The 26,241-nt window shown below is 35.4% G+C and overlaps 1 long non-coding RNA gene across 2 annotated transcripts in view; it reads right to left on the reverse strand.

Moving 5' to 3' along the window:
* Positions 1–12,178: 12,178 nt before the first annotated feature.
* The window catches only part of LOC140599901 (uncharacterized), a 32,591-nt gene continuing 18,528 nt past the window's right edge, over positions 12,179–26,241 (reverse strand). Inside the window, exons 4-6 of one of the 2 annotated variants that reach the window (XR_012002933.1) lie at positions 13,317–13,532; positions 12,802–12,963; positions 12,179–12,334 (exon numbers count right to left, since the gene is read on the reverse strand). This is a non-coding gene — a long non-coding RNA (uncharacterized lncRNA). Of the gene's footprint in view, positions 12,335–12,801; positions 12,964–13,021; positions 13,533–26,241 lie in introns of those variants that run through there. The other variant, XR_012002932.1, reaches the window with a different exon arrangement.

Genomic DNA, 26,241 nt, shown 5'->3' on the forward strand with positions numbered 1-26,241 from the left:
TTTCTTTCCTTGAAATATCACTGTCAATTTCTTCCATGAGTATCAAGCAATGAGCATGAGGCAGAAGTAATTATGAGTAAGCATTTTATACCTCATCACAGCAGTTGTAGCCTTCTGAAACAAAGTAAACCCAAGGAATTGCTCTACTTTTTAAATGGCATGTTTTTAAATTCATGCACCATAGTTGATACATGGAAACATGCCCAGTTACAGACACTGTATACACACAGATGCTCCTTGCTTTGTGCAACAAATGTGCTTAAGAAAAGCTGTGTATATAAATCACACATTTATAAAATTGAAACATTTAGAAATGCACTAAAGGAGGTTTCTATTTCAAGAGTCCCTGTATTGATTTATTTTACAACACATTTTACTTCTTTTTAAAGAACTGTACCTTGAATATAATAAGCATTAAATCAGTAGAGAAAGGCACAAGTTTTAAAAACAGGACTTTAAAAGTAGAGAGAAGTTTTAGAAATGTTTAGAAAAAATTACACTCAATAATATTACTACAATGTAATATATAATCTTATATATTACATATATATTATATTTATACATATAAATATATATGTATTTTATTTTTTTAGTGATCCATCCTTCCATTCCAAAAGTGTCCAATTTAAAATTTGTAATCCTTAACAACTATTAGTCCTTGCCAGCTATAATAGTGCTACATTGAAAGGTAAGCAAGGAAAAGGGTATAATATGTTTATCTAGGCCTAACCTCAGACTTAAAGTAGAAAAATTTCTAAATTGTTCATATGATGAAGACCAACATTAACTGTTTTTTTAAAGTATATGCAACACATATTTATATGTTGAATTCTATTTTTCCATTTTTAATTTTAGCAATTTACTTTGCCTGAAAAAGAAAAAAAAAAAATCAGGCCCATCTGTGTGTATTAGTTACCTATTGCTGCTATAACAAATTACCACAAATTTAGTGGCATAAAACAAATTTATTATCTTACAGTTCTGAATGTCATTCACACTGGGCTAAAGTCAAGATGTCAGCAGGGCTGGCTCCTTCTGAAGTCTCTAGAGAGAATCCCTTTCCCTGTCTTTTCCAGCTTCTGGGAGCTGTCTGCATTCCTTGGTTCATGGCCTTCTTCCAGCAATCATATCTCTCCAACCTCTGCTTCTTCCCTCAACACATGTCCTCTTCACTCTGACCCTTCTGCCTCCCTCTTGCCAGGACCCTTGAGATTACATTGGGCCCATCTGTATAATCCAGGGCAATTTTCCCATCTCAAGATTCTTAATCACATCTGCAAAGTTTCCTTTGTAGTATAAAATAGTATGTTCACAGTTCTAGGAATTAGGACCTGGACATCTTAGAGGGGTAGAAAACATTCTGTCTACCATGCTGTGTTAAGAACCTCATTAAGATACTAATATCAGGGGTACCTGGGTAGCTCAGTCAGTTAAGTGTCTGACTTTGACTCAGGTTATGATCCCAGGGTCCTGAGATGGAGCCCCGCATTGGGCTCCCTGCTCTGCAGGGAGCCTGCCTCTCTCTCTCTCTCTCTGCCTGCTGCTCCTCCTGCTTGTGTGCTCTCTCTCTCTGTCAAATAAATAAAGAAATAAAATCTTTCAAAAAAGATAATCAAATTCATTATTCTGTCTCTCCTTCTCAATGCATAATTAAATGATTTAATTTTCACCTTTGGAATTAAAATTAGTGTATAAGAATGTTAACCTAGTATTTGTTGAATAACTTCTATCTACCAGGTACTATGCCAAGTGTTTTGTGTGTATCTACATATTTAATCCTTACAACAAACCTATACTATTCATTTTATCTCATTGTATATTGTACACATGAAGAGATTGTAACACAGAGTGTTAAATTAGTTGTTCAAGATTCTAAATCTAGTGAATGACAGTGTCAGGTGATTCCAGAGTTTATCCTCCCAACCCTTTTTATTTTTTGCTCTCTCAAGAAATTAGCAAACAATTTATATGATTCTCATATGCAAGTTAAAAATATGCTTAAATACATTAAGCTATACCAACTAAGGTGTGGCCATGGAACAAAGGCACTGGAGTTAAAGTGGTGCTCCTCCTTAGAAAGCTGATGGTGTCTATTTGCAACTGAGACAACACACCAAGAGTTGTTTTTAAATCACCTCTCTGTAGTTTAAGGAGAACATAGGAAAAGTGAAGACCCTTGAAGTCACTTTTGCATTTATGCAGATGTGTGTGCTGAGGGTACATTGGTAGGACTTCAATACCTGAATATTATTTGATCTAATCAGATTGCCTTTTCCCCCTAACAGTACAAATTGAGTAGTGTTTGGGGAGAAGTAAAGAGATTTCCCTTTACCAGTTTGCACCTAAAGGCAGTTGCACTCTTAGAGAATTGACCATAAACTCCCTCTCATCCAAATGCTGCCCACATACTTTAAATCCCTCAGAACCTCATTAGCAAAAATCATTTCTGCTCTTTTTAAATCAGTATTATAATTAATTTAAGTAGATAAATAAGTAATTCTTATTTACTATTTGTCCCTTTGTAAATTCTTAGAGCTCTGTGGAAACCAGAACAGTATCTGTCTTGTTTACCACTTTATGATAGCAACAAATAGTGTATGGTACATAGTATGTACTCAATATTTATTTATAGATAGAAACAAAGAAGGAAGAAAGGGAGGGAAGAAGAAAGAAAGTGGGAAAAAAAAAAAAAGAAGGTCCAGTCACTACTTTAGGCCTAGAGAAGAAATAGTGATGCATAGGTGTGCATGAAAACTAAAAATGAGACAAGCAGTCCAGATGCCTCCCTAGTTCAGAGCCATGGGCAGCTACAGAGCAGGCAAGGTTGAGAAGGCAAACATCCACGGATTTAACTTCCTATATATGGAACCTAGCTCATCCTGTTTAAAGTGGGGGTGACTTCATAAAGAACATCAAAACATTTTGCTGGCCCTGAAGGAAGAGAGAAAAAAATGTTTTTGAAATGGTGCCTTTAGGGGTAAAGAAAGCATGGGGAGGAGGATTGGGACAGGGCAAGAACAACACCCAGTCAGCATTTTAAGAGCCTCCTTTATGATATAATGGTTATGGTAATTGTTCAGCTTCCTCCCACATTGACCAGTATGCAGATTAGGAGCACGAACTGTGTCTTTTATCTTTGAGATTCATTATTTAATAAATATTTAACAAATGAATCATGGTGAAAATGGATGAAGGCCATGGTGGAAATAAACCAGTCAATATGGTCACAGACCTCCGAGGAGGAGCTGCCCCGCTGAGGTCAGGGTCATTGTTACCCGGAATGGATGCCTGGAGCAAGTCTTAAAAAGTCAGAAAAGCTTTTCCAGGACATGAAGTAGGAAGGAATGTTCTTTTCAGATGAAATAGGCTGCGCAAAGGAAGAAAGGTTTGATAGAACATAGGGTACTCTGAGAACCACATGTAATTTAGTGTGGAGGGAGTGAATAGCAGAAGGATGAGGTTGGGCTGGTGATGAGTGACAAGAAAGAGTTTGGGGCAGGGACAGTTTTTGAGTTTTATGCTAAAATCAGGGGAATATTTAAGGTTCTGTAGGCAGCCAACAGGACTGGATCGCTTCTCCTAGCTGTGCATCAATTAAATTGTAATGGGTCTGGGATGGGGATTCTTTTAGATTAAGAGGAAGGTGACTGCAACAGTTTTGGAAAAACATCATGAGCACCTGAACCAATGCACTGCCATCCAGAATTTAGAGCAGAGGATGGTAGTTATGTTGTGATATCTCCCAGCTCACAGGCTACAGTGTCTAAGTGATGCCATTCACCAAGTCAGGTGAGAAAAAACAGAAAGAGATTATAGAAGTGAGGGAATGAGAAGGAGTATAGTTTAGATCTATTGAGTTTGAGGTGCTCCTGGAAATTTATAATAAATAGCATTATTAACTTCTAGCTCTATGCCAGGTACTCTTCTAATATTTCACACATGATCATGGACTTTAAATGACATGATGTATACAAACACTTTTAGAGAAAGCATAAAATACAACATTAATGTGTGGATTCGTTTGTATGGCCTCTTTCCTATTTTTGCCCTATTTAGGAGAATAAGTCACCAGGGTTTGTTGTTTTTTGTTTTTTTCCAAGTCAAGAAAATCACATTGCAAAAAAATGGAGAAGGTAATAAAGCAACAGAAATGCCATTTGTTACTTTTTATAAAATGACTTAATGGGACTATATTTATAAATGCTTCTAAAATAATACATTCCGGTGTATCCAGTCTCATGAATTGAAAATGTGCTGTTTAGGGGTGTCTGGGTGGCTCAGTGGATTCAGTGACTGACTCTTGCTTTCAGCTCAATTCATGATCTCAGGGTTCTGGGATCAAGCCCTGCATCAGGCTCCACATGCTGTTGGGAGTCTGCTTGAGGATACTTTCTCCCTCTCCCCCTGCTTGCATTCTCTCTCTCTCTTTCTCTCTAAATAAATAAATAAATAAATAAATAAATAAATAAATAAATATTTTAAAAAGGGAAAGAAAATGTGTTGTTAGAAATACTTCAATATCTCTATAGGTACAATATTTGAATACAAATTTTAAATTACTGCCTCTTACTTTTACTCAGTTTGTCTAAGTGTGGATGTCTTTTTCTGACACACAGGTGACTAAGCACAGCCTGACCCCATTTGCTGCTCCAGATGTTACACCACTATGAAAATCAGTGTCTTCATGTTTTATGTATTTCAGTCCATACCATAGTACATGTACATGTAGCCTTCATGTATTTCAGTCCATACCATAGTACATACTACATGTAGCCTTCTACGCTTCAGTAGAACATATTGTTCTAGAACTGCTGTGTTTCATATTCTTCTGATATCCTTATTGGAGTTAAACAGGTTTATTGGGTAAATTGTTTACCATTGAAGAAAAGTCTACAGAAGAAAAAAAAACTATTGAATTATAAATGAGATACTGAATATGAGAAATAATAAATTCTACATTTTTCTCATCTGAGGGCAAAGGCCATGAACGTCCACTAATGCCACAAATGAAATTATTGTGCGTGATCTGGTCCTCAGGAATGAAAACAACGGAAGGAAAGGCCAATTATAAGTATTTAAGAATTAAGACATTGCCAATTATAGCCAATTAAATATATTATTATTTGGGAAGGTTAGAGTAGTGGAAGGAATTCTAAATTTAGAATCAAGGATCTGGGTTTGAGTACTGCTCTATTGCTGGTATGAATATGGACATCTCTGTAATCTTCAACTTCCTAATCAGTGCTTGATGGCTTTTATGTTTTGCACATATTAAATACACATTGTAAAGGTATAGTGAATACTAAAAAATTACTATGATGTGTATCATGTTTAAAAGTTATTCATCATAGGATGAATTCTATGTTAATATTTTGTATTGAAAATGACAAAAATATAGCATGTTTTCCAAATGCATCAGTGAGCTATCAAAAAGACACTTGTCACTACTAATTTTTATTAGAATAATAGCAATGGCATACCAAATGCAAACCCTTACTTCATAACAATAAATTTTAAGGAAATAGAATGATAATGGCATTGACACTCTGCATTTGTAAAGTTCTATTTATCATATGAGTTATCTTGGGAAAAAATAATCTCGTCAGACAAGACTTCTTTGCTCATCTTAAATATAATAGGACCTAAACATTTTCTCTTCCAAATTATTTTCATTCTAACCAATTTTTACTATTTTAAACATTATGCTTATTTTTACATTTCCTGTCCCTCTCCACTAGAGTACAAACCCCATGAGAGCAGGGACTTTCATTCAATACTATGTCCCCAGTATCTAGACCAGTGACTGGCACAGAGGAAGTCCTCAATAAATATTAGTTGGATTAATGAATTTCTTTCTGGTATATATTGTTATTTTAATATGTATTTTCTTGCTTAATTCTTATATTCACCCTTTGAATTAGATAATCATAGTAGAAAATTAGTAGAAACACTGATAGTAGAAACACTTTAATATTTTCTAGATGCCAGGCAATATTCTCAGTACCTCACTCAAATATATTCATTTAACTCTCAGAAAATCTATAAAGTATCTTTGTTTTCCAGATACAGCAATGGAGGCCCAGATAAGTTAAATGACTTGCCCAAGGTCATTGATCTAGAGTGGTAGAAACCAGCTTTTCACTTACCCAGTGTGGCTCTAGTTTCCTGCTGACAATCACTTCTTTCTAGGCCTTCTCATTTGTATCTTACATGTGAGACAGCTGAGGCTGGGAGCACTGGATGGAAACTGTACCATTTCCTCAGGTAGGTTTTTTTATTCCTGCTGTTTTTATGTTTATCATAAAAAAGTCTTTGGGGGGCACCTGGGTGACTCAGTTGGTTAAGCCTCCAACTCTTGATTCCACCTCAGGTCATGATCTCAGGGTTGTGAGGTTGAACCCCATGTCAGGCTTCACACTCAGTCAGTCTGCTTAAGATTCTTGCTCTCCCACTGCCCCTCCCCTCACTCATACTCTCTCTATGAATAAGTAAATCTTTTTAAAAAAGTCTTTCAGAATCAGTGACTGCTATGATGTAACAAAAAATGAATGCAGGAAAATATTGCAGGATGTGTTTAAAGCTAACCATATTTAGAGTTCTTTCATTGCAGAGAATTTGAATGAAAGGAGACCTTTGATGTCACTCAGTTTCAAGTTTGTCATCTTACAAATGAGAAACAGGCTCAGGCAGGGACACTGATAGTCTGTGATTGTTTAGGACATTAGTTAGCAATCCAGTTGGAGGATCTTTCTCTTGGGCAGGGTGCCTTCCATTGAGAATTTCAGGGCATAATTTTTCAACTCCAGCCTTTCCTGAGTGCCTTTTACTGAGGCGTAGATGCTATGGTGACAAGCACTAGACAAATAACAAATGGAACAGAAAATAAATCATACAGAATGGAGGAGGACAATGGTCTCTTCCCTTCTTTGTGTTTAATGATTAAGCAGTCCATCCTCGTGGCAGCTTTTCAGAAATGATGATAGAATGTATTTCACTACATATGTCAATATATAATTTCAGATTTTAAGATTGTTGAACTTATTATATTAGCTACTGATGTACTATTTATTTGAATAAATAGACCCATGCAGGAGTGATTTTCTTTTTTTCTTTTTTACTTTTTCTGTGGTTTAGCTTGAACGAGATAACAAAAGTAGACTTAACTCAAATATTTAATATCTACTTGTAAGATTTTATAGTGGCCATGACTGCTGCATTTGTTCATTCCATGGGTATGTACTGTCAATGCTAAATATTGTTCCATGTGCTGGATGTAGAGTGACAAATAAGTTAGACAAAAATATATGTAGCGCACTGTCAGGAAGTGAGAGCTACTGGGAAAAATAAAACAGGATTGAGGGAATAGAGAAACTCCTTTAAAACATTTTAATTGAATATAGTTGACACACAATGTTATATTAGTGTCATATATGTAGCCTAACAATTCAATATCCATGTTATGCTCTACTCACCACAAGTGTAGCTACCATCTGTCACCATACAACACCTTTACAGTATCATTGACTATATTCCCTGTGCTGTACCTTTTATTCCCATGACTTATTCGTCCCATAACCGGAAGCCTTTATTTCCCACTCCCCTTCACCTATTTTTTCTATCCCTCTACCTTCTTCCTTTCTGACAGTCATCAGTTTATTCTCTGTATTTATAGGTCTGATTCTGCTTTTTGTTTGTTTATTCCTCTATTTTTAGATTCTACACATGAGTGAAATCATACAGTATCCGTCTTTATCTGACTTATTTCACTTAATATAATACCTTCTAGGTCCATCTATGTTGTTACAAATGGCAAGAGCTTATCTTTTTATGGCTGCATAGTATTCCATCACACACACACACATCAACACATCAGCACATCTTAGAAAAACTACTTTTGACCGGATGGTCTGAGCTTGAAGACCCTTGAAGAGGTGGCACACAACAGAGAGTTGGATGGATTAAAGGCCTGGCCTATAAGAAAATCTGGCAGAAGAGTATGGAGCATGCTGGAGATGTGAATAAGCTCACCAAGTCTGAGAAATGGCAGGAGGGCCAGTGTGACAGAAGGGGTGAAGGAGAATGAAAAATGAAGGGAGACAGTCACCGAGATCCAGAAGCCAGACCACAGAGATACTTGTAGGCCTTTGCAAGAATTTAGGACTTTGTCTTAAAATGGAACTGGTTTAGGTTGGTCCAATAGCAGGCGGAGTTGGATGAACCCAGCCTCAGATTTTGCAAGCATGCATAATATACAAGAAAGGCTCCCATCAACACAAATGATGAGGAATTCCTGAAGGCAGAAAACAAAAACACTGCTTATTGACAAAGAAACCTGAAAAGGTGAAACTACTGAGATCTCCCAGAAAAGAAAAAAAGTAAAGAAAAGCGTTCAAACATTTGGAACAATAGTAAGCAGTCATGTGGGAGCCCTTATAGAGCAGCCATCTCAGGATCAACAGATACAGAGTAGATCCTAGAAACTAACTGTTTTTAGTACATCTAGGGGAATTGTGTCCCCTACCCTCTTCACCTGCCTCTACATGCAGCATAGCTGCCATTGCTTACTTCTCACTTAGGCTAAAACTTCAAGAACATCTCTCTAAATAAAATGGGATTACAACTCCTAGACTCTGATCTGAGGGAGATGCAAAGGAGAACTGAACTTAGGGCATGTCAGAGCTGCAACAAGAGATACAAGGGAGGGGGGAAGAAAAATACAATTAATTCTGGCATCCTTTGAAAACTCAGAAAGCTTTATAAAGTGGTCTCACTGGCTCCCCCTGGCAACAAGTGACTGAAACCCATAAAGCCAAAACCATTGGTTGGGGATCAGTACCAATATCTTACCTAAGCATTAATCAGAATCACCTGGAGGGTCAATGCTAGGCCGATTGCTGGGCCTCACCCTCAGAGCTGCTGATTCTGTAGGTTTGGGATGGTCAATGAATATATTTCTAAGATCATAGGTGATGCTGATGCTGCAGGTGAGGGGTATCACACTTTGAGTACCACTGGATTAGAGCATACTCCCTAGTTAATACTACCCTTAACCCTCCTGAGGCACTCATGTTATCCAGCCAGCCACTATTTAGGTTTGTGATTCCTGCTTTAAATCTTACTTGAAATAGTTTTTCTAATTAATAGGCAATATTTCTCATTTGAAAAAAGCCTGTCTTTCACAAGTAAGGGAAACCACTAAATATTTGGTCATATTCCAGCGTACAATGTAATAGTAACCTTTGTTTTTTATGGAAGCATTTTCATTAACAAAAAGTTATTTAAAGGAATAAAAGTATTGTATTGACTTTTATTCATATATCCTGGCTAATTTTCATTTACTTAAAACTGTACATGCCAAACACTAACTGCAGATAAGCCTGGATTCATGGCTTTATTCCTCCTCTTACTAACCACTGTGGCTTGAGTGACAAACTACAATTGCCCATGCCTCACCTTCCTTATCCACAAAGAAGAGGATGAAATACTAATGGCACTTCTGTCTTCATGATGGTGGTGAGGATTAACTGGACTGGTGCTCACCAAGCTCCTAGCTTAATGCTCAGGACCTGTCATGGTAATGTGAAATTAATGATTCTAATAAAGGTCATGTTGCCCAATCTCAATTCTTTTGGCTTTGAACATGCTAGCAAATGTGAACTGTTTTTTATAATCACATGGGTGTTATCAAGCACCATTGAATTTGTTTTATACAAAACAACTTCTAAGTTTCTTGGTTTGCCAGAGGCAGATTTAACACAAGTGGAGAATTCCAATAATAGTGAAGAACTCTAGAATTGTGTAATAGAGTACAAATATGTAAAGAACCAGGAAAATAAAAAGTACATAGCAGAAACGGCAACAGAGGTTGGCGCCAAACAATAAAAATAGGGTTGGTGACTGCTATGTTACATAATTGAGACCAAATTTTAGGAACAGCCAAATTTCTCTCCATTTCACCATTGCTGGCAGAGCGATGGTTGAGAGAGCAAACCCGAGAGTACACCTCATGGATATTCAGTAAATGGCTACGATATTTCAATGACATGGTAACAGACATTGGAATCATTAGCCATATCCAGATGTTTGAATTGATTTCCAGACACAGATAGGTTGTGTGAAAGAGATGGAAAAAATAGTGGAAGTGGGCCCGAACACAAAAAAGACAGAGTATCTAAATTATCCAAGTCCAGGGGGGCCTGGGTGGCTCAGTGGTTGAGCATCTGCCTTTGGCTGAGGTTGAGATCCCGGAGTCCTGGGATTGAGTACTGCATCAGGCTCCCCGCAGGGAGCCTGCTTCTCCCTCTGCCTGTCTCTGCCTCTCTCCCTGTGTCTGTCATGAATACATAAAATCTTTTTAAAAAACTATCCAAGTCCCATGCATAAATACTAGTCCATTCTGATATGGAGGTACACGCTTTTGGTTTTACTTTCTCCTTATTTTTGTTGAAATTAACTATTTATAAGATGAAGGGAGGACACTAAATAGTGACATTATTAGAGCACCCTTCTTGAAAACTTCTAAAAATGTTTTAAATCCATCAGGCATGTCTTTGGGTATAGATGCTACATTTGGCTTCCAAATGACATTTTACACAACAAAAGTAATAATAAAAGTCATGCTAGTACTTGCTCATTTTCTACACTGTTGTGTTTTGAGAAAAATATATTTTGAGTTTATTCAGCAAAACGTTAATGTTAGCATTAAGACAATATGGGGCAGCCCAGGGGGCTTACCGGTTTAGTGCCGCCGTCAGCCTGGGGCCTGATCCTGGAAACCCAGGATCGAGTCCCACGTCGGGCTCACTGCATAGAGCCTGCTTATCCCTCTGCCTGTGTCTCTGCCTCTCTCTCTCTCTCTCTCGTGAATAAATACATAAAATCTTTAAAAAAAAAAGACAATATAATTATCTGGGTTGCATGGAATGATGAAAGTGCATCCCAGTCTGGGGCTATTTCTCTCTTTCTGAATCTGAATAGTACTTGAGCAAGGTATAAAGATCATTAGAATCCCTTTGTGAAAAATTTACTCACCCCTTAGAACCATTTTGATGAAGCTAAGTTATTATTTTTACTCAGTGCTAAACATGGATTACAAAGGAGAAGCTCCCTTATTAAACACACTGAAACAAAGGACATTTAAGAATACAGGTGAGGTATCAGCAGATCTGAATTGTAGTTTTGGCTCTAATGTTCAGTACTGTGTAAACGTAGTGAGTTGCTTACTTCTTCAGACCTTAGATCAATGATGTCACATCAATGATGTGAAAGTTTTTTTTAAGTTTTTATTTAAATTCCAGTTAGTTAATATACTGTAATACTAGTTTCAGGTGTACAACATAGTGATTCCACACTTTCACACAATACCAGCGCTCATCACAAGTGCACTCCTTAGCACCCATCACCTATTTAACTCCCCTCACCTCCCATCTGGTACCCATAAGTTTGTTCTCTATAGCTAAGAGTCAGTTTCTTGGTTTGCCTCTCTTTTTCCCCCCTTTGTTCGTTTTGTTTTTTAAATTCCGCATATAAGCAAAATCATTTGGTATTTATCTTTCTCTGACTTGTTTCACTTAGCATAATATTCTTTAGCTCTATCCACATTGTTAAAAATGGCAAGACTTCATTATTTTTTATGGCTAATATGCCTGTATATGTATGGTGTATGGTGTACGATTTCTATCCATCCATCAGTTGGTGGAGACTTGGGCTGTTTCCATAATTTGGCTATTGTAGGTAATGCTGCTATAAACATCAGGATGCATGTATCCCTTCGGATTAGAGTTTTTGTATTCTTTGGGTAAATACCTAGTAGTACAAATGCTGAGTCATATGGTCACTCTATTTTTAACTTTTTGGGGAACCTCCATATTGGTTTCTATAGTGGCTACATCAGTCTGCATTCCCACCAAGAGTGCAAGAGAGTTCCCCTTTCTCCACATCCTAGTCAACACCTGTTGTTTGTATTGTTTTTAGCCATTCTGACTGCTGTGAGATGATAAAGGTTTTACTTGCATTTCCCTGACCATGAGTGATGTGGAGCACCTTTTCATGTGTCTGTTGGCATTTGTATGCCTTCTTTGGAAAAAAGTCTATTTATGTCTTTTGCCCATTCTTAAATTAGATTATTCACTTTTGGGGTATTGAATTGTATAAGTTCTTTATATATTTGAATACTAACCTTTTATCAGGTATGTCATTTGAGAAGATTTTCTCCCATTCCATAGGTTGACTTTTAGTTTTGTTGATTGTTTCCTTCACTGTTCAGAAGCTTTTTATTTTGATGAAGTCCCAACAATTTTTTAAATTTTTGTTTCTCTTACCTCAGGAGACATACCTAGACAGAAGATAGCTGAAATCAAAGAAGTTACCTCTTGTCCTCTCTTTTAGGATTTTTATGGTTTTATGTCTCAGTTAGGTCTTTAATCCATTTTGAGTTTATGTTTGTGTATGGTATAAGAAAGTGATCCAGTTTCATTCTGCTGCATGTTCCTATCCAGTTTTCTCAAAACTATTTGTTGAAGAGACTTTTTTACAATGGATATTCATTCCCGCTTTGTTGAAGATTAATTGACCATATAGTTGTGGGTTTGACATGACAGTTTTTTGATAAAAAGTGATTTTTAAAGAAACTTCCAAGGATAAAATTTTTTATACTAACAGACTGTCAGTTATTTTCAGTATGGTATTACAAATATGTAATGATGTTTATAAAAGAACATAAGCTGATATCCCTAAAACTAGGCTATTTACTTGAAAAAAATTATTATTGTTTGTAATTCTAACTTGAAAGGACACAGTTACCTTGAGGTGACCACAAATGATGACAGTTTTCATCCAGGTATAGAATCTTCACCATTTAAAATAGTGAATTGGGGAGCTGGCTTAGTCAGAGGAGCCTGCAACTCTTGATCTTGGGGCTGTGGGTTTGAGTACCACTTGGGTGAAGAGATTACTAAAAATAAACTTAAAATCAAATAAAATAGTGAAGTTATTAAGTAGGACAAAATAAAACATCACAGTGTTTAGTACACAAAGTATTTTTAATATTGCAGAACTTTTTTTCAAATATGTATGAGTATGTACATGAAGAGAATATTTCTTTCTGTGCATCTCAGTCAAAACAGTTTGAAAAATACTCTTCCAAATGATCAAATGGCACATGGCACATCTGAGTGTGTGGCTAAATAAATATAAGATGTGATAGGTAGGATCTAATTCATTAAGATCAGTTTGAGCCCCACATTCTCAATTCACTCAGTTAACACTTGAACCCAGAAGCAAACCAGAAACTCCTTCTCACAAATACTGTAACTTACCATAAAGAGGCTGGCTTTGTTGACAACTGAAAGGGACATTGAGTCTCCTATGGGTCTTATCATGGACCAGGTAGCATCCTGATTGTCAAAGGCCCATGTGTCATTGTACTTGCTGTTTCATATGGATCCAGTTATCATGTGTATTGCAGGCTGGCTAATGGAGAGAGTCTTCTCTTACTCTGAGCACCACCAAACACTGGCAGAGTTTCAGGCCACCTGGTAAAAGGGTCAAAGCAGGACACCAAATGTGATTGAAATTGCCTCTAGACTCTGAAAGTCCTCACTGATAAAATTGTCTTCTTCCAGTTTTTTTTTTGTGTGTGTGTCCTTGCGTTTTAAGTGTGCCTCTTATAAACAGTGTATCAATGCGATTTTAATAATCTATTCTAATAATTGCTTTCTTCCAAAAGGCAAATGTATGTTTGTATACATGTGCATATTTCAATTACTTTAACCATCTTATTTTATTTATTGATTGATTTTTTTGGGTATTTTTTTATTGGAGTTCGATTTGCCAACATAGTATAACACCCAGTGTTCATCCTTATTTATTGAATTTTTAAAAAAGATTTTGAGAGAGAGTGAGAGAGCAAGAGAGAGCATGAGGAGGGGGAAGGGCAGAGGGAGAAGAAGGCTCCCTGCTGAGCCAGGGAGCCCAACAGGGGGCTTGATCCTGGGACTTTGGGATCATGACCTGAGCCAAAGGCAGACACCGAACCGACCGAGCCACCCAGGTTCCCCCTATATACTGGATTTTATTTTCATTTGCCAATAAATACTGCGTGAAATCTATCTTTAGTCCACCCAGGAAACTATCAGAATCAGGGTTTTCTAGCAAGTGCTTCATTATTGGCAAATTTAACCTAATCTGAAGTTATATTTTTTCATGCTTAACTGAGTACCCTAGAATTTCATTTCCATATATATTCCTGAGATCTTTTCTAATATATATTAAGAGTTCTACAGTTCTTTTGTGTGGGCACTTCTCCTCCAGGGTGCAAACTTGGATTTAATTACTGAGGGCATGTTGAGATACAAATTTATTAGGCTTTGATAAAATAGGAGACAGGAGCTGGCTTCCTTTTGGAAGGTGATCTCAGGTAAGAGAATGACAGTGTCTTTTTTTTTTTAATATTTTATTTATTAATTCACGAGAGACAGAGAGAGAGAGAGAGAGAGAGAGAGAGAGAGAGAGGCAGAGACATAGGCAGAGGGAGTAGCAGGCTTCATGTAGGGAGCCCGATGTGGAATTCAATCCTGGAACTCCAGGATCATGCCCTGAGCTGAAGGCAGATGCTCAACTGCTGAACCATCCAGGTATCCCAAGAATGACAGTGTCTTGATGCTAGAATAGAAATTGGCTAGTGAAGAAAAGGGGAGACAGTAGCAGCAGCAGAAGTTGCCCCTTCTAAGATTGGGAAGACTCAGAAGATAATGAATTTCAGAGTTCTCTAGTGAGTTTTCTGATTTTCTTCTACATCCTCATTTCAATTATCAGGGCCCTTTTTATTCCAGATCAATTGCCTGTTATGTAGGAAGACTCTCCCAGTAAACTCAGCTTGATTTTGAGTTTTAGTTCTTTATTTATAACAGTTAAATTCTTTCACTATAACAGTAGAAATACTCCTAGAAGTGTACCTTCTTTTTCTGGCATTAAGAGGGTTAGCTGCCTGAAGTAACACTTCCAGTATGAAACAGAGTTCCAGAAGCAGGCCCCATGCAGGGAGCCTGATGTGGGACTTGATCCCGGGTCTCCAGGATCAGGCCCTGGGCTGAAGCCGATGCTAAACCGTTGAGCCACCCAGGCTGTCCAAAAACATTTTTTTAATCAATTAATTTTTTTTCCAAAGACATTCTTTTTTTAATTTAATTTTTTGTAGTAATTTTTTTATTGGTGTTCAATTTGCCAACATATAGAACAACACCCAGTGCTCATCCAATCAAGTGCCCCCCTCAGTGCCCGTCATCCAGTCGCCCCCCATCCCTGCCCATCCAAAAACATTCTTGATGAAAAAAATTTTGTCTGCTTCAGCCTTCATTCTGTATGGTGGTGGGTGAAGGTCTGTATGGAGGTGACAGGTTGTTCCTTTTTTTTTTTTTCCAGGTTGTTCCTAATCATAAACCAGACATCACATGGCATTAGGAAGAATATTTGATGGATTAAAAAAGCCTTAAACTGAATGTTTAAAGTTATACAGCTAGTGCCCTCAACTGCCTAAAAACAAAAACAACAACAAAAATGAGTGCGTTGATTAACTTCAACCTCCGACCTCAGAGTTCCAATAGATAAAGGTCCAAGAAACATAAGCCTATGACTAAGAAATCACAAAATAACCAAAGAAGCAAGCTGCTTAGAGAAAATAATCTGAAATGAAAATTTTTGGAATCTCAAACATCAAGAAATTTATAGAATTATTACATAGAAATATAACTACATTTAATATGTTCAAAATGCATATCAAACTATAAAAAAAAAAACCCAAACAACTAAAAAATGACAAGGAGCATTTAAATAACTGCATAGAATTTCTAGAAAATAGTAAATATTATAACACATATAAGGAATTCAGAATGTGTTAAATTCAATATATTTGCTAAGAATTCAATGATGTATCTAATATGCTATTTAACACAGTAAAAATGGAATAAACAGGAAGAGAGTACTGAAGATTACATAGAATGTACCACAGAGAATTGACAAAATAAATAAGATGAGGTAAACTTTTAAATTCCAGTTAGTTAACATAGAGTGTTACATTAGTTTCCAGTATACAATATAGTGATTCAACAATTCCCTACATCATCCTGTGCTCATCATCTATTTTACCCATCCCCCACCCACTTCACTCTGGTAACCATCAGTTTACTCTGTAGAGTTAAGTCTGTTTCTTGGTTTGCTCTCCCACTCTTTTTTCCTCCCCCCTGTGCTCATTTGTTTTGTTTCTTAAATTCCACATATGAGTGAAATCATATGGTCCTTATCCTTCTCTGACTGAGTTATTTTGCTCAACATTATATTCTCTAACTCTCTCCATGAAGGCAAGGTTAACATTTATGGGAATATAGTAAATTGTTCTGGTTTATACTTTATTGTAATTTTAGAATGAGAGATTGGAGAGAACAATAGCCAAATATGCAAAGATGCTAAGGCTGAGAATTTTTAATATTGATGAAAGAGAACAGAATTCCGTCTTAGGAAACCAGGGAATCCCAAGGAGTATAAACAAAAAAATTGTTTGATTATAAAATTTCAAAATACTGAGAATAAAAAGATCTTAAAAGAATCCAGAAAAAATTACAGTAATGACTAACTTCTACATAGCAACAGATAAGACAGAAGATAAAGAAATAATATCTTAAAAGCTAAGAGAACATAACTACCATTCCAGAATTATGGTCCCAGTGAAATACTTTTCCCAGTTTGAGAAAGATATAAAGACAATTTTATACAAATAAAACCTGAGAATTTTAATACTAACATACATTTCTAGGGAAACTTCTAAAGGAAATACATTAGAACTATAGAGAATGATTTAAGAAAAAAGATGAGTTGTAAGAACCGGTGAACAAAGAAAATGGAAACTGACCAAACACTGACTATGGAGAACAGTAATAATATCTAATTTGTGAGTTAAAGAAATAAAATAGAATTTAAAAATACTGTAGGGGGGACGCCTGGGTGGCTCAGTGGTTGAGCATCTGCCTTCAGTGTAGGGTGTGATCTTGGAGTCCCAGGATGAAGCCCCACATCAGGCTCCCTGAATGGAGCCTGCTTCTCCCTCTGCTTATGTCTCTGCCTCTCTGTGTCTCCCATGAATAAATAAATAAAATCTTAAAAAAATAAAAATAAAAATACTGTAGGGTTGTAAATATTATGGGATAAATAGACCAAATAAGAACTACAAATAAACTATCTTGAAATGGAAATAGACTAAAATTTCCAGAAAAAAAAGCAAAGATGAGCAGGGTGGATTTAAATAAATATCAAGCTATTTTATTTCTTTTAATCTAATATGCCACTGAATTAGAGGGGTATTATTATTTTACAGCCTACTAAAAAGAAAAATGAAAAAAATGAAAACACTACCTATTAAATTGTGACACTGTATTTTAATATTAATCCCCTCTGATGGAAGTTCTTTATGCCTCATGAATTAGTCATACCAGCCTCTTTTCTTTGAAATATTTTTCATTTATTCTGAAAGATTTAGGATTGTTTCCACCTTCAGTTGCATTTATTGGTATGATATACAACGCATTCGCATATATCTGAGAAACAGTACATAATAGGTTTATCTACTTGTAAATATCTGTCTGAAGTCACTTCCTACTGATAAAAGATTTGAGGTCTCAAGATGTAATTCTAAATTGGCATGTGGCTAAAAATATTTTTCAAAATACACAAAAAATTAATAAATTTACCGTCATATTAGAAGGTTAAGGTAACTACCTCAATAATTGAAAGACCAATCAAAAAATAAATTAATAAGGATTGAAATGATAAAATATAATAAGGCAACTATAAAGTTTGCTCAAATGGATATAATTGCACCCCCAAACTGCAAATATATTTTCTTTCAAAGACACATGGAATATTTGCAAAAAATGACAAATTACATAGAATAAAGCAAACATCAACAAATTTCAAAGAATCAATTTCTTGGAGAGCATGTTGTTTTTAAAAATGCACTTAGTACAATAACAAGATAACTTTTAGAGTCATTCAGATGCAAATTAAAAATATACCACTTCCTAACTCATAGCCCCCCCCAAAAAAAATCAAACTAAAAGCTAGAATATATTAAATATCAAAGAATAATGATTCTTACCTATCATTACCACATATGTGTCTAACAACAGAGCATGAAACTATGTCGGAAAAAATTGGCAGAATTATAATAATCTATCATAGTTGGAGAATTCAAAATCCTTCTTTCAGAAATGAGCAGTTTCAGCAGGCAGAAAATCATTAAGGACATACCTGAACTTAATGCTATCAACCAACTGGTACAATTGGCATGTATAAATTACCTCATCCAATGACAGCAGGATACACATTCTTCTCAAGCTCACATGGAACATTTACCAAGATAGACCATATTCTGGGCCATTAAACGCAGCTTACCAACTTTGAAAAAATAGAAATCATATAATGTTTGCTCTTAGACCACAGAAATCAGTAACAGAAAGATACTTGGAAAATTCCCAAATACCTGGAGATTGAGCAATGCACTTCTAAATAACCCATGGGTCAAAGAAGAAATATTCAGAGAAATTTTAAGTATTTTTAACTGAATAAAAATAAAAATGCAATTTATCTAAGTTTGTAGGATACAGTTAAAGTAGTGCTTAAAGAGATATTTATGGTAGTAAATGCATATATTCTAAAAGAAGATCTAAAATCAATCATTAAGCTTCTAGGATACTACAAAAAGAAGATAAAATTAATTCCAAAATAATCATAAGAAAAGAAATTATAAAAATTAGAGCAAAAAAAATCAATGAAACTGTAAACAGAAAAATCAATAGAGAAAAATCAACAAAACCAAAAGCTGGTTCTTTGAAAAGGTCAGTGAAATTGATAAGCCTCTCCCCAGGCTAACTAAGGAAAAAGAGAAAAGACACAAATTACTAATATCAGAAATAAGAGAGGGAGCATCATCAGAGATCCCACAGATATTAAAAGGATAATAAAGAAATATTTTGAATAACTCTATGCCCACAACTCTGATAACCTAGATGACATGGACCAATTACTGGAAAGACATAATCTGTCAAAATTCACATGAGAATAAACAGACATCAGAAAAGGCCTACATCTATTAAAGAAATTGAATCGATAATCAATAACCTTCCAAAACAGAAAGTGTGGGCTCACTAGTAAATTATGCCAAAATATAAAGAACAAATTATACCAATCATTAAAATCTCTTCCAGAAGATAGAGCAGAGAATACTTCCTAATTCATTTCATAAGGCCAGAATTACTTTTATACTAAAACCTGATAAAGAAATGCAAGAAAAGAAAAAAAAAAAAAGAAATGCAAGAAAAGAAAATTGCAGACCAATGTCTCTCATGATCATAGAGGCACAGAAAAATGTTAGGTCAATAAACATACTCTACATGATAATATTATGATAGATACATGCCATTTTACATTTGTCCAAACCTTCAGAATGTATAACACGAAGAGTAAACCCTAACGTAAGTGATGGACTTTGGGTGATTATGATGTGTCATTATAGGATCATCAATTGTAACAAATGTACCACTGAGGTGGGGGATATTGATAATGGGAACATTATCAATACATTATGTATGTATGGGAACAGGGAGTATATGGGCAATCTCTGTACCTTCTCTTCAATCTTTCTTTGAGCCTTAAAATGCTAAAAAAAAAAAAATTAGATCTTATAAAAAAAAATCCTATATATCAAAGCTTGAGGGATAGAACTAAAGTAGTATTACAGGGAAATATATATCCTTAAGTATTTACATTAGAAGAAATATGATAATTCATTAATTATCTAATTAAATATATTTTTAAAAAACTATAATTCCATAGAAATCAGAAGTATAAAGATAAAAGCAAACAAAGACAGAAAATATAGGTAGAAAGGATTAACAAAACCCAAAGATAAGTCTTTGAAGAGATAATTGCATATAAGCTTGAAAAGATTGATTAATAAAAAAATTAGGCATAAATAAATACTAGAAGGATAAAAAGAGAATTTAATATATATGAACCGGATATTAGAATGATTAGAAAGATTATTATGGACAATCTTTGCTAATAAAGTTGAAAATTTGGTTAAAATGAAATAATTTTAGAAAAATAAGACCTATCAAAAATTAATTTTCCAATAATGACAAAGAGTCTTCCCAGGAATAAAATATCAATCTTAGATGATTTTATAGGTGAGTTCTATCAAACATTCAAAAAACAAAATCTTTAACAGAAGAGACCACTTGCCAACTCAATTGATGAAGGTAGTATAATGTTGGCATGAAAATCATATAAGGAATATAAAAATAGAGAGTATTTTTTTAAGATTTTATTTATTTATTTGTTCATGAAAGACACAGAGAGAGAGAGAGGCAGAGACATAGGCAGAGAGAGAAGCAGGCTCCATGCAGGGAGCCTGATGCAGAACTGGATCCTGGCTCCAGGATCACGTGGAAGGTAGGAATTCAACCACTGAGTCACCCAGGCGTCCCAAAATAGAGAGTATTAAAGACCAACTTATGCTATCTTTGTAAGCATAGCTGCAAAAATTCTAAATATTAGCAAGCCAACTCTATCATTTTCTTGAAGGTAAACATTTCCTTGAAAAAGAAGAAACCATTGATATATTTCATAATCATTTCCATTCTATTCTACTGGAGATCTTAGTGTAATATAATAAAAATAAAGAATGAGAATTAGAAAAGAAGAAAGAAGGCTTATTATTATTTGTAGATTACATAATTGTCTCTATGGACAAACTCAATTTTCTGCAGATTATTAGAATAAGAGTATAGTAAGATTGACAAATATAAGGATAATATACTAAAATCAGTTGAATTTCTGTATATCTGAAAATAGGACATTTAATTTGACAAGCATACTATTTCCAACAAAACCCCAAAAATATAGTAGCCAGGAATAAATATAAAGAGGATTAAAATAATATTATGATGAAAGAAATAAAAGTCTGTGCAAATGAAAATAAATACCGTATTCATGGATAGAAAGACAAAAAATAGGCCAGTCTTCCTAAATAGATTAAGAAATTAAAGTTTCCATTCAAATCCCAAGAGAATTTGAGGTTGGACAAGCTCAGACGTTGTTTCTTTCTTTTTTTTTTTTTTTTAATTTTTATTTATTTATGATAGTCACAGAGAGAGAGAGAGGCAGAGACACAGACAGAGGGAGAAGCAGGCTCCATGCACCGGGAGCCCGACGTGGGATTCGATCCCGAGTCTCCAGGATCGCGCCCTGGGCCAAAGGCAGGCGCCAAACTGCTGCGCCACCCAGGGATCCCTCAGACGTTGTTTCTAAAATTTATATGTAAGAACTGAGGATTGAGACTAGCTAAATTATTCATGAGGAAGACAATGGAGGAGGATGAAAAAAGAGGAATAGGAAAGTGCCTTACTAAACATAAAACTTATTAAGAAAATTTAACTGACAATGTAGTACTGGCATAGAAGAATAGACCAGTGAAACGAAGTACCGGGTAGGCCTAGAAATAGACCTTTCTGTCTCTCTCTCTCCATATAGATAGATATAGATACAGATACAGATATAGATATAGATATGGCTGAGATATGACAGAGATAGAATTCCCAGTCATTTGGGAAAGGATTAACTATCCACAAATAGTGCTGGGGCAACTTGGTATTCATATTAAATAAATAAAATTTGAACTCTGCTTTTCACCAATACAAAAAAAATTATTTTACATAGACTCAAACTTACTTGTAGTGAGAGACAGAACTTAAAAAAAGACAAAACAAACTTTAATGAAAGCATTGGAGAACACATCACAGTAGTGAAGGATTTCTAAAATAAGGCATTAAAGGATCCTAAGGAAAGGATCAATATATTCAAATGCATTAAAATAAAGAACTTATCAAATCACCATGAAAAAGAGAACAAACTACATGAGGAAAAAAATATTTTCCAAGTATGACCAAGGAAACATTATATCCAGAATATGTAGATAATTCCTGCAACGCAATATGTAAAAGCAAACAATATATTATAAAAATGGGAAAACATGGGATGCCTGGGTGACTCAGTGGTTAAGCATTTTTTTCAGCCCAGGGCATGATCCATCCTGGAGTCCCGGGATGGAGTCCCACATTGGGTTCCCTGCATGGGGCCTGCTTCTCCCTCTGCCTGTGTCTTTGCTTCTCTCTCTTTCTCTCTCTCTCTCTCTCTCTCTCTCTCTCTCTGTGTCTCTCATTAATAATTTTTTTTTTAAAAAAAAGGAAAATAAAGCAGCATTTGACAAAAGAAAAAAAATGAGGGGCCAAACTCACCAAGTTAAGCAAATGCAAAATAAAAACAAAAGGAGCTATTTCCTGATAGTGATAAAAACTTAAAAGATTGAGAATTGAAATATTGGAAAGCATACAGTAGAATACAAACTTTATAAAATACTGGGGGGAGTATACAGTCAGTGGTACAGTTAGTGGAAGTCGGTACAGTCAGTGGAAAACAAATAAGCATTCACTTTTAAAGTTTACATCAAAAAAAAAAAAAAGTTTACATCTATACTACGCCCAGCAATTCTATCCTAAGGAATACAACATAGAGAACTCTTTCTATATGCACACTGGAGATAAATTTTAAAATGTCAAAGTGTGAAATAGACAAAAACCAGAAATAATTCAAATGTATTGATAGGTAAAACATGTTTAAATTCATGGAGTTCTATATCATACACTTTTGAAAATGAGCCAGAGTATCAACATGGATGTAACTCAAAATATAATCTTAAGGGTGGAAAAAAAAATCACTGGAGTACACACAGAAGTGTGATTTATTATCAGCATATAAAGGTACACAATAGACAAAACTATACAGTGTATTTTTTAGGACATACATCTGTTTGCTGCCCTACAGCACTGATTCTAAAGAAGTGTTCCTTCCCTCAGGGCAGGTGCACATACAATTAGCCTGAATCAATTAAAGATAAGAGGAACAGCTTTTGGAAAGGGGACAGAAAAAAAAAAAAAAAAAAAAAAAAAAGGAAAGGGGACAGAAGAAAGAAATAATTGTTGCAAATAAGCGAAGCCTAGTTGAAAGACTAAAGTAAAAATATTCTCAGTCTAAAGTTTATTAGTATTTGTAATTTCAGATTCAGAGTACAGAGCCATGCAAAACTTTAATTTTTAATATTGTAAATAAACAAAAATAAAGTGTTGCCAAAGTAGCTGCTGTAATCATTTCCCATCATTCACTCTTAAGAGCTGAAAACACCTGCTCCCTCAACCACTTGCTGAGGATACTTTCTGAGGAGGTGCTCTTAAGGTACGAATGCATGTTCCTCCCAGTGTCTGACAGTAGTATTTACTTGTCATTTGAGTAGAATAGGCTCTTCTCTTGTACTTTGCATTTTTTTAATTGCACAAATCTAATTTAGCTATGAGTATCGTTATATTAAGTCCTCAGTCTAGTATCTTTATCTCATAGCAATGCACATGGGAAACTCTTGATACTTAAGTAAGCAATTCTTATTCCTGAATGGGTAATGCTGCTTCAAGTTTCCAAGCCTTTTTAATGTCTGTGTAGAGTACAACCTTCTCTTTTATTTCATCCCTCACCTAGGTAAGATTCAACTTCCTGCACGTCAGAAATCTGCTAAATGCTTTATGTCCACTACCTCAGCTAGCCTTGAAGTAACACTAGGAGGTGAGTTTACCCTCCTCTGAATAGCGGAGTAAGCGAAAGCCAAAGCCGAGAAGGGTTAAAACTTGTCACGTGGCTAATAAAGGGCATTGCGCCACAAAGCAGCTTGGATTCGCCTGGACTACAGCTGTGTCTATGGAAATAAAGAGCAAGAGGCTTCGACTTCAAAGACATATCTCTGGTCCAATTGACAGGCTTCAGTAATCATTTGGAGCTGGGATTGAGAGGCAAGGAATTATCAAGGATAATTGGAGACTTCTGACATGATTACACCAATAACTAAGCACAGATAGGGGCTCTTAGAGCCAACCTGGTAAGATAGTCAGTCTGGACAAGCTGAGATCTCAGTATCTCTGGGACATGCAGGTGGTGCCCACTTAAGAGTTCAACAAGATCATACTGGGGTTTTGAAAAAAATATATAATGGAAACATGAAAAAGGTTATTTAAGAGGCAAAAATAAAAAAAAACCAGGGTAAAAAGTATCTTTTTGGCTCTAAGACTAGTGCAACTATGTACATGCATGTATAGTAATAAAAAATTTAGCCCTATAAAATAAACATACCTCCGTTTCTAATCAGAACACAACGTTCACATGATAACAAACAAAACTTAAATTTAGTTAGCTTAATGACTGCTCTCAGGTTTTGTAAAAATCCAATAGCCCAAATACACAAAACTTAATTTGGAAAGCAGGTCCTATATTGATCTAAGACTGGAATGAAATAGAATTTGTCTGGTTAGGAGAGGTTTCCACAATTTGGGTTTGCTTTGCAATTCTCAAGTTACAAGTTTGAGTGAATGCTGCAACCATTATGGGACAAGATAAAAGAAGAATCAAACAGGAATTCAAGAGTTGCTATCAATTTCCATTTCTCAGACTTAAGTGTCTATCATTGAATTTATTTGTGGGTATTTCTTTTTTAGGATGGTATTTTTGTTGTTTTTCGTAGGAGGGATATCCATAAAAGATTATATGACATTTTAGATAAAAGAAATGTTCTACTCTTTTTTTTATCTCATACACACTTGGAGAAAGAAGGAGAATGAAACAGAAAACATAAAAGAATGAGATCTGACCTAATTTAAGCTCTAGCTAAACTTTCAAAATACAAGGCATTAAATATGGTCATTAAATTAAATAAAAATGTTAAAACTTCTTGACTTATGCCACTAGGCCATATGTGCTAATCTCTTTTAATTGTCCCCAGCCAGACATCAATTTTTTTTTAAAGAGTGTCTAAAAAAAAGAATGGAAAATTCGTAACATGGCTAGGTAATAATCTGCTTGCAAATTGTTCATTTATGTCACCAAAGGGAAAGGGGAGCTCACATTAATACTGCATACTAATATGCTTCTTCTAGCTTATTGCCCATACTGCTCCATAGGAATGTCACAGAATGTCTGTGTAAGCTAATTTTTATGGATTTTCATGAAAAGCTTGAGAAACACAGCCAGAAAATAGTCTTCTTATCAGTCTCACTAGATTACTTTCAGTACTCTGGCTATAAAAGAAAAGCCATATCATGAGCTTGGAAAAACCCAATTGCCAGCTAAATTATGGCTGTCTGTTGGCTGGAAGAAAAGGTTTCAGGTGGTCTTGAGCCTCAGATACAGAAGTCATCTAAAAAAGCTTAGCTGCTTTTTGTTGTAAATGGAGTCATTCAAATTTAAAATAACGTTCTCCTAATGACTATTATATTTATATAAGATGTATTCAAAACAACAACTGAAGCCCATAATCTCTCCATTAAATATATGAGTCAGATTCATGTCATCATGTCATGAATTTGTTAGATTATTATAACAAATTCTGGGGTTCACTAGCACTCAGTGAGTTTTTTTCATAGAGAGAAAGTTCCACAGGAGTATTTACTATTTATTTATTTAATTTATTTTTCAGAGAGAAAGGGTGAGAATGCAAGTGGGGGAGGAGGCAGAGGGAGAGGAAGAGAGAATCTTAAGCCCAAACATGAGATCATGACCTGAGCCAAAATCAAGAGTTGGATGCTTAACTGATGGTGCCACCCAGGTGCCCCATCACAAGACTATTTAAAGATCTAGTAGAACCACAATTCACAGATGAGAAAAACTGAACCAATGAAAGGCAGTAACTTACTCAGAAGGTGACCACTTCCACTGCCAGGACCACCATCATGGGAGTCATTCTGGAAGCTGCTCTCTCCCATCTCCGAATATACATTTGTCCCAAGCACAAAAGGTTCTTATTAGGAGGCATTTTAATGGTAATGGCAACACCTGCATGAGTACATGTGCTGGCACAAATAAAGTGTTAAGGAGAGTAAGTGAATTCCTTTAAAATAATGTTTTTCTCTGGAATAACATAGTTTACCTTTATGTGTTTTCAAAAGGAAACTTTCAATAGTGCATTGTTGATTTATTGCCTTTAGTGGATTTTATTTCTAGAGATGCTAGACATGTCAATGATGATAGTGGAGCCTGAATCTGAGCCTTATTGTGTTGTAATTCTTTGAACATAAAGTAATATCCCAGAGAAAATGCATT

Source organism: Vulpes vulpes, chromosome 8 (assembly GCF_048418805.1).
Source record: "Vulpes vulpes isolate BD-2025 chromosome 8, VulVul3, whole genome shotgun sequence".
Taxonomy (NCBI): Eukaryota; Metazoa; Chordata; class Mammalia; order Carnivora; family Canidae; genus Vulpes; species Vulpes vulpes.